This window comes from Danio rerio, chromosome 11 (genome assembly GCF_052040795.2).
Source record: "Danio rerio strain M-AB ecotype USA chromosome 11, GRCz13ab, whole genome shotgun sequence".
NCBI lineage: Eukaryota > Metazoa > Chordata > Actinopteri > Cypriniformes > Danionidae > Danio > Danio rerio.
The window spans coordinates 9,424,060-9,437,526 of record NC_141031.1 but is presented as its reverse complement, the minus strand read 5'-3'; the positions used below and the strand labels follow the sequence as shown (position 1 = coordinate 9,437,526).

The window sequence follows — 13,467 nt, the reverse complement described above, 5'->3', positions numbered from 1 at the left end:
GATGTTATAGAGTGCAAATCTGCACGATCGAGCAGTTCTAGAAATGTGGTTAGAGAAGTTTAGTTGGTCATCAATCGTTACTCCAAGGCTTTTCACCATTTTGGATGCAGTAATGGTTGCCCCATCCATCTGGATTGAAAAGTTATGGTGTAGAGTCGGGTTGGCAGAAACTACAAGCATTTCCGTTTTTGCGAGGTTCAGCTGAAGATGATGATCTTTCATCCAGTGTGAAATATCCAACAGGCAGGCTGAGATACGAGCTGGAACCGAGGGATCATCAGGATGAAAAGAGAGGTATAGCTGGGTATCATCAGCATAGCAGTGGTAGGAGAATCCATGTCTCTGGATGACTGGTCCTAGAGATGATGTGTAGATGGAGAAGAGAAGTGGCCCAAGAACAGAGCCTTGAGGTACCCCAGTGTTTAGATGCTGTAGGTTGGACACCTCTCCCCTCCAAGACACCCTGAATGACCTGTCAGAGAGGTAAGATCTGAACCATTGTATAACAGTGCCCGCAACGCCCAGTGACTCAAGCGTAGATAGCAGGATCTGGTGGTTGACAGTGTCAAAAGCAGCTGACAAGTCCAGCAAAATGAGGACTGATGATTTAGAGTCTGCTTTAGCCAGTCTGAGATCCTCCACGACCGAGAGCAGGGCAGTCTCAGTTGAGTGGCCTTTCTTAAAGCCGGATTTCTTGTTGTCCATGAGATTGTTTTGAGTAAGAAAGTCCAGGACTTGATTGAACACTACTTTCTCCAGAATCTTGGCCATGAATGGAAGCAGGGATACTGGTCTGTAGTTTTCAAGTAGCGTATGGTCCAGGTTGGGTTTCTTTAGCAGTGGGGTTACCCTAGCCTGCTTAAATGTAGTGGGGAATAAACCAGAGTCAAGAGATGTGTTAATTATGTGAGTCAGTGTTGGTATGACTGCAGGAGAGATGGCTTGCAAGAGATGAGAGGGAATGGGATCGAGTGGACAGGTGGTTGCATGGCTAGATAGCACAAGTTTGGACACCTCAGACTCAGAGAGCTGAGAAAAAGAGGTGAGTGTGTGTGGTGTTGGTGTTGTATCTTGCGTGTTTGTTGTGGGTGCAGCAAATTGAGCACTGATTTTTGCAGTTTTGGTGCAGAAGAATGTAGCAAAGTCATCAGTAGTAAGTGTGGAGGATGCGGGTGGAGGAGGAGGATAGAGGAGGGAGGAAAATGTTTTAAAAAGTAGGCGAGGATTAGTGGCATTGTTGATTTTCAGACGGTAATACGTCTGCTTTGCAGAAGTAACCTCAGCTGAGAAAGAGGACAGAAGAGTTTGGTATGTTAAGAGATGTGCAGGATTTTTAGTTTTCCGCCAAATTCTCTCCGCAGCCCGAAGTTTTGAGCGATGCTCACGGAGAGCATCCGAGAGCCAGGGTGCAGGAGGACTGGCACGGGCTGGCCTGGATGCAAGAGGACATAATCGGTCTAGACATGATGCTAGTGTGGAGCAGAGTGTATTAGTGGCACTGTTCGAATCAAGTGCAGTGAGTTTGCGAGATGGAGGAAGAGAGTCTGAAACAATGGTGGATAGTCTATTGGGTGAGAGAGATCGTAGGTTTCTGCGAAAGGTAACCAGTGTAGGAGTGTGTGGCGGCTCAGGAGTAATGTGGATGTTGAGAGACAGAAGGAAATGATCAGATATTTGTAGTGGAGTTACTATTGTTTGATCAGTGAAGCAGTGTCGTGTGTAAATAAGGTCTAGCTGATTACCTGATTTGTGGTTAGCAGAAGTAGGTGCTCTTTTTAGGTCAAAAGAGGCAAGCAAAGTCTGAAAGTCTGCAGAATGAATGACTGAATGAAAACTATGAACATGGTAAACAATGATTTCTTCAATGTTGAAGTTACCATCCATAAGTAATGAAAATGTGCATTGATACACTCACTATGCGTTCACACCAAAAGGGGCGAGAGCGTCACAGTAGCCGGAAGTAATTTATTTTCTATGGGGGGGCGGCAATAGGAAGTGAGGAGCGGCGCAGCACATCTTCGCCAGTGTGGGCGTCGAGTAGAGTTGAAAACAAGTCGACTTTAAGGTACTGAGCTATGACATCGTTTGGTGGCAAACAATCGGAATGTTGAAGTCCACCGCTTGAGAGGAGTCCAGAGAACACAGAACACACTGTGAACTTTGGTTCCACCACACTTGTTCCCAAGAGTTTGATCATAGGGGGTTTGATTATTGCAGTCGCCGGATTTCAAACTATTTTTGATGTTTTCTTACAGGCACATACATTAAAAAGTTATTGATGTGCATTAATGTTATGATATATATAAATATATATATATATATATATATATATATATATATATATATATATATATATATATATATATATATATATATATATATATATATATATATTAGGGTTGGGCGATGTCAACCAATTTGGCATCGAACAATATCTATATTATATTATATATTATATTATATATATCTATATATAATATCTATATATCAATATCTATATATCTAATTAAATAATTCACAACAGATTAATTATTTGCAGCCTACCGTTTTAACTACCTGACCCGCATGGTCTTTGTTTTACCCATAAACAAATCATACAGTAAATGAATAAAGATAAGTTACACACAAATTACCACCTGTCAATCACTTTTTCCTTGGGACTCTTGAATAGGCGTAAATAGGCAGAGTGATCTATGTCATTAAAATGGCGTCAGTAAAAAAGGTGCACAACCAACAGGAACCAGCCAACAGTATCTGAGGAGTTCGCTAAAATTACTAAGTACATGTGTGAAAGTGAAAGATTGAAGCAGTGTACTGACCCGCTGACTGCCTGGACCCGCTGTCTCAAGCGTGGATGTGGATCATTTTCGTTAAATGCCTCTTAAAAATGTAGACCTAGTAGTGTAAACGGGGCCTGAGTGTGTATTTTTTGCGAGCGGATTTGCAACAGGGGCGGGGCGGAGGATTGAGATGCCGGCTCAGCATCGTGGTGTCTGTCGGCCATCCACGATGCTGAGCCGGCATCGTCTATCGGCCCTACCCTAATATATCTTAAAAAGACGTGAATCTCATGCTAATATAGACAGTACAAATCAGTATTGCTGCAACAGAATATTTCAGACACATAGTCACATATTGGATAAGTGGACCAAAGCCACACCACACGCAACAACTTGATCTTTTATTGTTAGATGAATTTGATAAAGCGTGTAACATTTGCACGCTAGAAAGCACAATTTATGCAGGAATGCAAATGATTTGCTTATATGCTGCAACGGCCCCTTTGAATACGAGATCAATGTAGCAAGTTTTGACACTCACGCCGCCAGAGCTATGCAGGCCGACAACGTTGTTGCCAGGCTGGCCAGAGCATGTTTTGACGCGCTCACAGCCTTCAGTGTACATAGTCAGAAATAACGTCACGTCGATGTTTCAATACTTGACCCCTGAAAGAGTTTTGTTTTTTGTTTTGCCATCAAAAATCTTGGTTTGACTGGCACAAGAGGTATTTTTATTGATTGATTTGTTGATTGATTGATTGATTGATTGATTGATTCATTCATTGATCACCCCACTATTTCTGCAGCGCACTAAATTCTCATGTTCATTTATATGCATCATCCTTCACTTTGCTTTGATGGTTGTTACGTCAGATTCTGTCTGGATCTTCTTTAAAGGTTCCATTGTTCATTTGTCTTCAGTACATTTGTGAATGGCTGCTAATGGGGCTTGAGTAACTGGAATGTGTGGCATTTGCCTATGACGTGCGTGTATGTGTGTATGTCCTATTTCACAGCTTTCTCAAATGTCTAATGTCTGTCTCACAAACTCTCCTCTTTTATTTCTCCCTAACACAAGGACACATTTTATTACGCATTTCACTACAAGGTACAAACTGTTCTTAGAAACAGAATACAGTGACAACTGTCTTAGTCTAGCAATCTGCCTTTATGTTTAATGCAATGACAGTAACCACTTAACCATGGGAAATCATGGCAAAAATTCTAGTCTGAGATAGTTTAATGTTACCATATCTCAGTGCAATAATCCACCAAGCATCATCAAATGCTTGCTACACACAAAGTCAGTCAATTTTAGTAAAAAATAAAAATAAGTAAGTGTGATAAAATAGTCCACATCGGCTTAAGTCAAGTCTGTTTAACTCTGTCTTATTGTTTCACTACAATAGTCATCAAGTGCATTACTTTCAATTCACAGTAGATGGACAGTGGTATAGACAATAGTTCTTCCCTCTACCTATCTAAACTGCTTCTTCACCTGAGGAAAAGGTGAATGATGGGGAATTGAGTAACTACTTGAATGAGTAGTTCACATGCAGAATAGAATTACTCTTATCCCCTTCTCTACCTTAACTTGTTCCAAATCTATGTCAGTTTCTGGTAACACTTTAGTATATAGCATCAGGTCTATTAATAACACATTGGCTGTTTATTACTACCCATAAAGCATGCTATATTCTACATCCCTATAACTATACAGTACATAAACAGGTTAGAATTCTAAATGAGGATTCATCATGAGTTAGGTACGCACTCTGCTTGTAGAGCGTTTATTAAGGTTGTAATTTTTAAGTTACTTTAAGTAACCTCACTCACATTTACAATTATCTACAATGATTGTGTTACCAGGAGTGGACCGGTGGTATTATAACATACAGTATAATTATTAATAAGAGCTGTGAGTTATTTGCTTTTATAAGTTGTTTAAAAATCAGTGTTGTATTATTGTATATGTTGTATATATTTGTCATTTAACAGCATTAATTCAAAATATATTCTTGTAATCTGTCTGGAGTATGTTTCTGGCTTTGGAATTTGAAGGCCTACTTCAGCCAAAAATGAAAATTCAAAGATTTGTAGTCCATATAATTAAATTTTACCGTGGTGCTTTAGACCAGTGGTCCCCAGCCTTGTTCTAACTGCGGACCGGTCAACGCTTAACAATTTTAATGCGGACCGGGGGTTGAAATAATAATAATAATAATAATAATAAATGTGAATCCACTGTGTACTCATATGGAACTTTATTAGCACATTGCTCCAACATTACAATGCTATTATAACATTAGGAAGTAATAACTTTATTAACACATTGCTCCAACAATATAACATCTTATAACATCAAAAACTGTCCGTAACGCTAAATTAATGGGAGCCCTGAGCTTGTTTCTTCGCAACAAGATGGCCCATAGAAGCAAGATTGCTGGAAAGAGCGCGTGCACGTCTAGAACGTGCTGACGTGATACGTCTGCTTTTGCCAATCAGAACAGTCAGACGCATTCATATCCGCGCGGTTTATGAGAATAAAAGCCTTTGAATATTTTTCCAGACACATTTAGCTGCTAGAAATTCATCAGATAACGTTTATATGTTCATCTTAATGCCCACTGTGTAAATAATTATTAATAAGATGCTTATAATAAGCCGTTGTTTGTTTACTTTTAAGCTTTACGTGTGCCCGTGAAACAGCCCTTGAGCACCAGCACACACGCATATCATGTACATCTCGACATGCGAAAGTGTTTCTCAAACTCCTTTAACAGCGAAGACTGGTGATCGTGCACCAGCTTGGTGAGTGAGGGCGCAGGCTCAGTCTCACACAAAATCCCTGCTACTGTTAGAAACACTCCCCCACAAATCCAGCTTGGCTTTAAATGCAGCTACTTTATCTGCCGACTTAAAGATAATTAATTATTGTGCGGCCTGGTACTGATTAATTCACGTACCGGTCCGCGGCCCGGGGGTTGGGGACCACTGCTTTAGACCATATATATATATATATATATATGGTCTAAAGCAGTGGTCAAGTTGTTTACCCCCATGTAGCAGTTCAATAGCACAGTCCCGTAACTGATGAGGTGGAACCTGAGTGCCTGTCTACTTTCTGAAGACATCTTGGAATGCCTGCCAATTGTCTTGGATAAGTCCTTTCTTATTGTCACCCCAGCAGATAATGTCACATGAGTTCCAATGGAGTAGAGGAGAATGTAGTTGGTTTTCTCAGGATGTCGTAGACAGTGGAATCTTCCAGTACCAGTGAACCTCCTCTTGATTAAACCATTCAAGTTGCAATGTGAGAAACAGAGCACAGAACTGGATCCGCCTGCATCCGAGTGGATTGCCTTGGATGTTTTTTACTGTACATAGCTGAAGTCTTTCTAATCAGTATTGTGAGATGAAATTCCCAGATGAGCTGAAGTTGCCTAGGGTTGAAACATGCAATGCTGCAATGCTTAAGTTGTTTAGCCCCATGTAGCAGCTCAATAGCACAGTCCCATGACTGATGAGGTGGAACCTGAGAGCCTGTCTGCTTCCTGAAGACATTTTAAAATGCCTGTCACTTGTCTTGGATAAATCTTTCCTTATTGTCACTCCAGCAGATAATGTCACATGAGTTCCAATATAGAGGAGAATGTAGTTGGTTGTCTCAGGATGACAAAGACAGTGGAATCTTCCAGTACCAGTGAACCTCCTCTTGATTAAACCATTCAAATTGCAATGTGAGAAATAAAGCACAGAACTGGATCCGCCTGCATCCGAGTGAATTGCCTTGGATGTTTTTTAATGTGCATAGCTGAAGTCTTTCTAGGGAGTATTGTGAGATGAAATTCTCAGATGAGCTGAAGTTGACAACGGTTGAAACATGCTATGCTAAAGTAGTACTGAGTATTTTTACTGATATTTTCGACAACTGTGTAATGGTTTTAGTTTGATGGTCTTGATTGGAATAGAAAAACAAAGTGACAACATTATCTACTGTAGAGGGAGTTTCTCCAATAGGCAATGCTTTCTTTCCTTCTTAGCCAGTCTAGAGTAATCAATGTACATGATTTTTAATACTAGGTAGCAGGCACCTGAAGAGGCGGGCTTGTGTGCAGCTTTGAGAATATAGCTAATGGCTAAGCATTGAGAGATTCTGGTGGCACTTTGATTAAAGGCCTCCAAATCCACAGTGTCATCATAAATCAACAAAGCGGTAAGAATAGTATAATATAGTATAATTTGAACCTTGACAATATGTCCTAAGCAGGGCACATTTATTCCCTCTGCTTGCTGCTAAAATGGTACGAAGCAGTAGATTATAAGCTGTGATGCTGTCGGATCCCTGACAAATTGCAACAGTTTGTCAGCAATAGAGAGTGCTCTGGTGGCCATATCCCCGCTTTAGAACACCACAGAAAAGTAGTTAGTGAATTGGTTTAGTGATTAATTGTTGATTGTTGGGATTCCATATTGATTTGACTCACATTAATTATTTCCTTGATAGCAGGGACATGAGAAAGGCTACATAAAGAGTTTTTAGTTGAGAACTTCTTGGGTTGCATGTTGATGTTTAGGTGGACTTGGATTAAAATGCTGCTACACTCAGCTGCCTCACCCAAGAATGTTGATGCAATAGTAATGGGACTCACAGAGGCAGATGATGTTGACTATGGAGATGAGATGAAGGACACTTTGAGAGCAATGACAAGTTCAATTCAATTCAACTTTATTTAAATAGCGCTTTTACAATGTTGATTGTAAAATTATAAAAATTATGAAAACCTTGAGAGAAACCATTTCTCCTATGGCCAATGGATGTCAGCGAAGACTAGGCTGACCCTGGAGTGTCACAGGAATCAGACGCATGCTCTTTACTCCTCCATGACCACCACAGCAGCTGCTTCGGATACAGTCCAGTCCGGGATTGTGGAAACCTTGGGATCATCTCTTTACAGGTCTTGGATTGCATCAGTGTCACTGCATAATCTCTGGGGGCCTCGGTATGAGTATCCCCAGGTGGAAATAGAGAATAAAGAGAATAATTAGCGTAGTTGCTGTTCATAGTGTATATAAGCGGGATGCGTGGAGCACATTCATGCATCATACCGCGATGTAATGCATTGAGTGTTAGCTTTACTAAAAAGATAGGTCTTTAATCTAGTTTTGAACTGCACAAGCGTGTCTGAACCTCAGACATTTTCAGGAAGGCTATTCCAGAATTTAGGAGCCATAAATGAGAAGGCTCAACCTTCTTACTCGACCTTGCTATTCTAGGTACAACCAGAAGCCCTGAGTTTTGACATCTTAAAGAGCGGGTTAGATTGTGGAGAGACAGGAGGTGGGTTAGATAAACAGGAGCTAGAGTATTTAAAGCTTTATTGGTAAGAAATAATATTTTCAAATCATTAAGAAACTTAACAGGCAGCCAGTGTAAGGAGGATAAAATTGGGGTGAAATTATCATATTTTCTAGGCCTGGTAAAAACTCTGGCAGCTACATTTTGTACTAGCTAAAGTTTGTTAAAAGAGGATGAACAGCGAACAGAGCATTACAGTAATCCAGCCTAGAAGTCATAAAAGCATGGACTAGCTTTTCTGCATCAAGATGGAAAGCATACTTTGTAACTTAGCGGAATAATGGTGGTTGAGACTGCAACAAGGTATACACAAATGAACCAATAAGTGGTGAGAGTCTGGTGGGTTTAGCTGGTGAACGGCTTACTGGATGGTGCTGGTGTCTCTTTTGTAGTGTATCTAATGTGCGCACACAGGTGATGGGGATTAAGGTCCAGGTGAAGGTCATCAGGGTTGCAGTCCAATGTGCCATGGCTGGTGAAGGGTCCTGACATTTATATTTATGTAATCCATTCTGTAAATGTATTTAATCCTTTTGTAATTATGCAGTGCATTTGATAATATATTTAGACATTTTCAATATTCTGCCACAAGTAGCTCAAGCCTATTTCATTATCATAAAATACCTTTTTATCTTCTCAGCAAGAATATGTAATAAAGAAAAAAAAAGCAAAGAGAAGAAGGACGTTAACTAACATGAATCTCTACTAAAACGTCATTTATTGTCTAGGAAATCATTATACTAAGTAATACTGTCCATGATCTTAAGTGTTAAGCTGTTGCATTTGCTTCAAGAAGCTGTTTAGAGCAATAAACAACAAATATATGGTAGTGTGTCCTCAGATTTAGCACATGAAAGACTTGAAGGGATGTAAGCAAGGCTGTACAATCACTTGAACTCGAGAGAGAGGAGTGAGGTCTCTGCTTGAAAACTGCTGCCATTGTTCTTATGGAAATCAACAAGCAGCTTTTTGAAAATCAATTTGCATGTAAATTTGCTGCTCCATGTCATATCTTTAAAGCGAAGGGAAAAAATAGGGAGAGGTCAATTTCATTTACTTCAAATGACTCAGGGAACAAAGCAAGAGTTTGTATTTTGTAAATTAAATATTGCAGGAATAATGCTTACTGTGGCACATAGTGCATATATTGGTTATCTAAATAGTATGTTTTGTTTGTGTTTGTTTGTTTTGACAGAGGGCACACACTGTAAAAGTGCCACTTATTAAAATACTGGAATAACTTCTAAGTATATATATATATATATATATATATATATATATATATATATATATATATATATATATATATATATATATATATATATATAAATATATATATATTAGGGATGTAACGGTATCAGAATTTCACGGTACGGTAATACCTCGGTATGAATGTCACGGTACGGTATTTATTGAATCATTTACAGGAAAAAACAAAACTTATGAAAACACTCCAAAAAAGTGCCAAAAGTGTCAATGACATACAAATTAGCCATCTATCTGTAAGCTTTGAAACAGGAACTTCAATTTTAATAAACAAAAAATTATTAAACCATGTAAAAACAAAGTTTCAATTTAGTATTGTTGAAAACTCATCACATTCAACATTTAATCACACTCAGCCCATCTACACAGATGAGAGCTCTGCTAGTCAGACTTCTCATCAAGCATCTCCCGCTGGATCTAATCTCACTATATTTATTAAACGGGATATTTCATTTATCTTGTTGTCTTTATCTAACGACATATTCCCTGACTTTGAGCATTGGAATCTATTACTTGTTCTCAGGTAACGTGTTTTGGCTGAGCGCAAAGATAAGTTAATGATTAATGTAACCACGTACATTCTGTATACTGACTGATCGCTTGCCTTTATTTCCTATAATGTATAAACTTATTGTATGTTATACTTTTAAAATGACCATTATCGATTATTAAAACTGATACTCAGCAAAAGAGAGGCTGTGTTTCGTATTTTCACTGAAATTGAAAGGAGGCAGTGTTTTTATCGGCTCCGTTTTGTTATAAATATCCACACAGTGAAGATGACGCTCATCTTATGCAGCACGACGCCTCAACATGTCTGCTGTCTAAGTTGCTAATATTAAAATGAAAATAGGCAGTTCCTTAAATCATGTTTACATTTTATTGTTGATAAAGTGAAACAACGAAGCCAGGGTGATGTGAATGAAGTTATAAAGTACACTGTTCCCTTTGAAGATTTTCCCGTGTCCTCGGTATAGTCTGCTTTTCCATATCAAACTGAGAAGAAGAGACTGCAGCCTTGATCAAACTTGCGAAGTCTGAACTTACAAGGAGAGGATGCAGGACTGAACTGTGCGTGTTAGGCTACTTAATATTCAGGAAAAGCCCCAATCAGAGAGGCGAACGTCTGCAGCCCCGCCTCCGTTTTCAGATGTCTCCGTTTTCCATTATCCACACTGAGACATTATCCACACATTTCGAAACGCTCCGTTTTCGGCGCTCGAGAACTCCGGCGTAGTGTGGACGGTTGGCGTAACCGTAGCAAAACTTATGCGTTTTCAAACTAAAACGCATTAGTGTAAACGGGGCCTTAGAGTTTTCCAGCTCTTTTCATCCCCGCTTCTAGCAGCACACTCCATTTCCGCATTACTGGATCTGTAGCGACAACAGACCGCAAGGGATGATGGTGAAGCATGGGCTGATGGGTATTGTAGTTTTCGCTACCTCCCGTTCGCTTCATTCGCCTAAGCAAATTTTCTCAGAAGACCTATAGTTTTACCGAGTCATGCGACTTCGGTAATATCGAAAAAAATTAATATTGCGGTATGACGGTATTTACAATACCGTTACATCCCTAATATATATATATATATATATATATATATATATATATATATATATATATATATATATATATATATATGTATATATATATATATATATATATATATATATATATATATATATGTATATATATGTAATGTATATAATAATATTTAAGTTAAGCTACTATTGATTAAGTTTAGTTGCAAAGGCATGCAAAAAATATCAATGTTAAATGATGGGTGTTTTCAAACCCAATCAGCATTAACAATCGATTAGTTTTTAGAACATTTCTATGGGGCAATAGAAATGATGCAGTAAAAAAATAACATAAATCCCAAGAAAGAACAGGCAAAATAAAGGAAGAAAAGTCTCTTTTATCACTCTTTAAAAGTTTTGGTTTGAGTTTGTGTCATTTTAAATGCACGTCTCGTTATCGGCTGATTTACATTTTTCTGTGTTTGTGGAAAAAAGCAAAGCAGGTGAGTCAGCCGGCCCAATATATGAACGGGGCAGAGCAGGATTCTCGCGGTGACCACCGGCGCAATCCCGCTCTTTGTTATGAGCCGCAGATTCAGTTTAAACTTAGTAAAGTCGAGCTTCTTCGGCGATGTTGTGTACAGTGTTAGCTTTTATATTTGCGCTGAACACGTAGTGAATGCAACACATCGAGATTCGGGCACCTTCTCCAAAAACACTCAATTGATCTCAGCTGGTAGATTAACATATTCACTACGTCATGATCGCTTTCATCGGCACAATTATTTGTAACTTTAGGTGGGGTTTGCTAACCTGTGTACTTTTCACTCTTCAGTCGTTTGCATTTCCAGTGGTCACAAAAGCTCCCTGTCATCTGACAACGGAAAGCCTCGACTGATTGGAAGCTAATATTAACCGATATAGTGGCAGAGAAGAGCAATTTAGCACGTTTTTAGAAAAAAAAAATCCCTATAACCGTAATATGCAGTCGCACAAATGCTCCCAAATATATTATGAGGTCAAATAGATTAAATTTCGGGCGCATATGCAACCAAAATCGTCACAATTTTGTGCCCTGAAATAAAACTTATTCAATCTGCACTCTGAAATAAAAGTACAAAAACTGTCATCTGGTGGTTCAAAGAGAAAATTTATTAAACTTTTAATGTACAAATGCATACAATCACTTTAGTACATGGTGTGTAAAATAATAGACATGCACAATATGTGACTTTTAAAAGGAATAATACATTTATGCAGTCATGCACATGTTTTGACAATGAATATGACAGTGATTTGATGCTTCACAAAAGTTGCAGGCGCTTTTACCAATATCAAAATGCTTTTGTGATGCAAAATGAATTTACACATCCAGTTATCCTTTACACAGATTAAGAAACCAGCTACTATACTACTTTGTCTACTATAATAAAAAAAATCTGCTTGTGATATGAATGTTATTGTTATTGCGTATCATATTTAACAAACCATTTACTCCGAATTTTATGTTATTTTGCTCACATGGATAATTGGATATTAATCAGATTATGTCATTTCACTGCTGTGCCGTCAGCCAATCGTTGCTGATCATAATTTTGAGGATCAATAAATATGTCCTTCCAACAAACGCAGCGATCTCAGATCAGTTCATCCAGACATTTTAATCTGATTCGCAAACTTGTTTGAAGAACCAAATTAGTAGTAGTCCTGTCTTTCCGTTGCCGACCTTTGCTTTGTTTGTTTTGTTTTTGTTGTTAGCCGACTGGATCGACCACTCGCCTGCTTCTTGACCTTTCTTCTAGATTTCCCTGCATGTTAACGTTTGCACCTGATTTTGATCATTGTTAGCCTGACCATTCTCTTTATAATAAATACTGCATTTGTTTCTGCAACTCAGTTTTCAGTGTCTCCGTCTATGACAGAGTGTAAGACTAGTTCAATAAATGCAAACAAATATACCATTTTAAATAAAATAATGTTTTGTATCAGTTTCATTTTTTCCTAAAAATGTAACAGCAATAACCCTGGTATTTGGACCATTTTGAGAGATGTAAACAAAAGCAAAAGTCCTATTTTTTAATGTCCATAGCTTCTGAAAATACAAAAAGAGCCACATATTAATCTGTTTTAACATTAAGTTATGATTGAACTGCCTCTTGTTACAGTCATGAAATAGTTTGATAGCAAGCAGGAAATGCAGTGTTTCAATGACATGACCATTATAGTCTATAATAAATCATCATCATCATCATTTTTCATCCACTTATCCGTGACTGGGTCGTAGTGCAGGCAGTCTTAGGAGAGAACCCCCAGACTTCCCTCTCCCCAGACACTTCTTACAGCTCCTCCGGGGGGATCCCGAGGCATTTCCTGGCCAGCCGAGAGACAAAGTCTCTCCAGTGTGTCCTGTGTCTTCCCTTAGACCTCCTCCCGGTGGGACATGCTTGGAACACCTCCCTAGGTAGGCATCATGGAGGCATTCGAAACAGATGCCCGAGCCACCTCAGTTGACTTCTCTTGATGTGGAGGAGCAGCGGCTCT

At 38.8% G+C, this 13,467-nt stretch overlaps 1 protein-coding gene and 1 long non-coding RNA gene across 8 annotated transcripts in view; one reads left to right on the top strand and one right to left on the bottom strand.

The window, feature by feature from the left end:
• The window catches only part of naaladl2 (N-acetylated alpha-linked acidic dipeptidase like 2), a 629,431-nt gene that overhangs the window by 379,222 nt on the left and 236,742 nt on the right, over window positions 1-13,467 (top strand). The gene's annotated exons all lie outside the window — the stretch shown is intronic.
• The window catches only part of LOC147841661 (uncharacterized), a 173,238-nt gene continuing 171,039 nt past the window's right edge, over window positions 11,269-13,467 (bottom strand). The window contains exons 2-3 of the long non-coding RNA XR_015502370.1: window positions 11,748-12,001; window positions 11,269-11,630 (exon numbers count right to left, since the gene is read on the bottom strand). This is a non-coding gene — a long non-coding RNA (uncharacterized LOC147841661). The remainder of the gene's footprint in view (window positions 11,631-11,747; window positions 12,002-13,467) is intronic.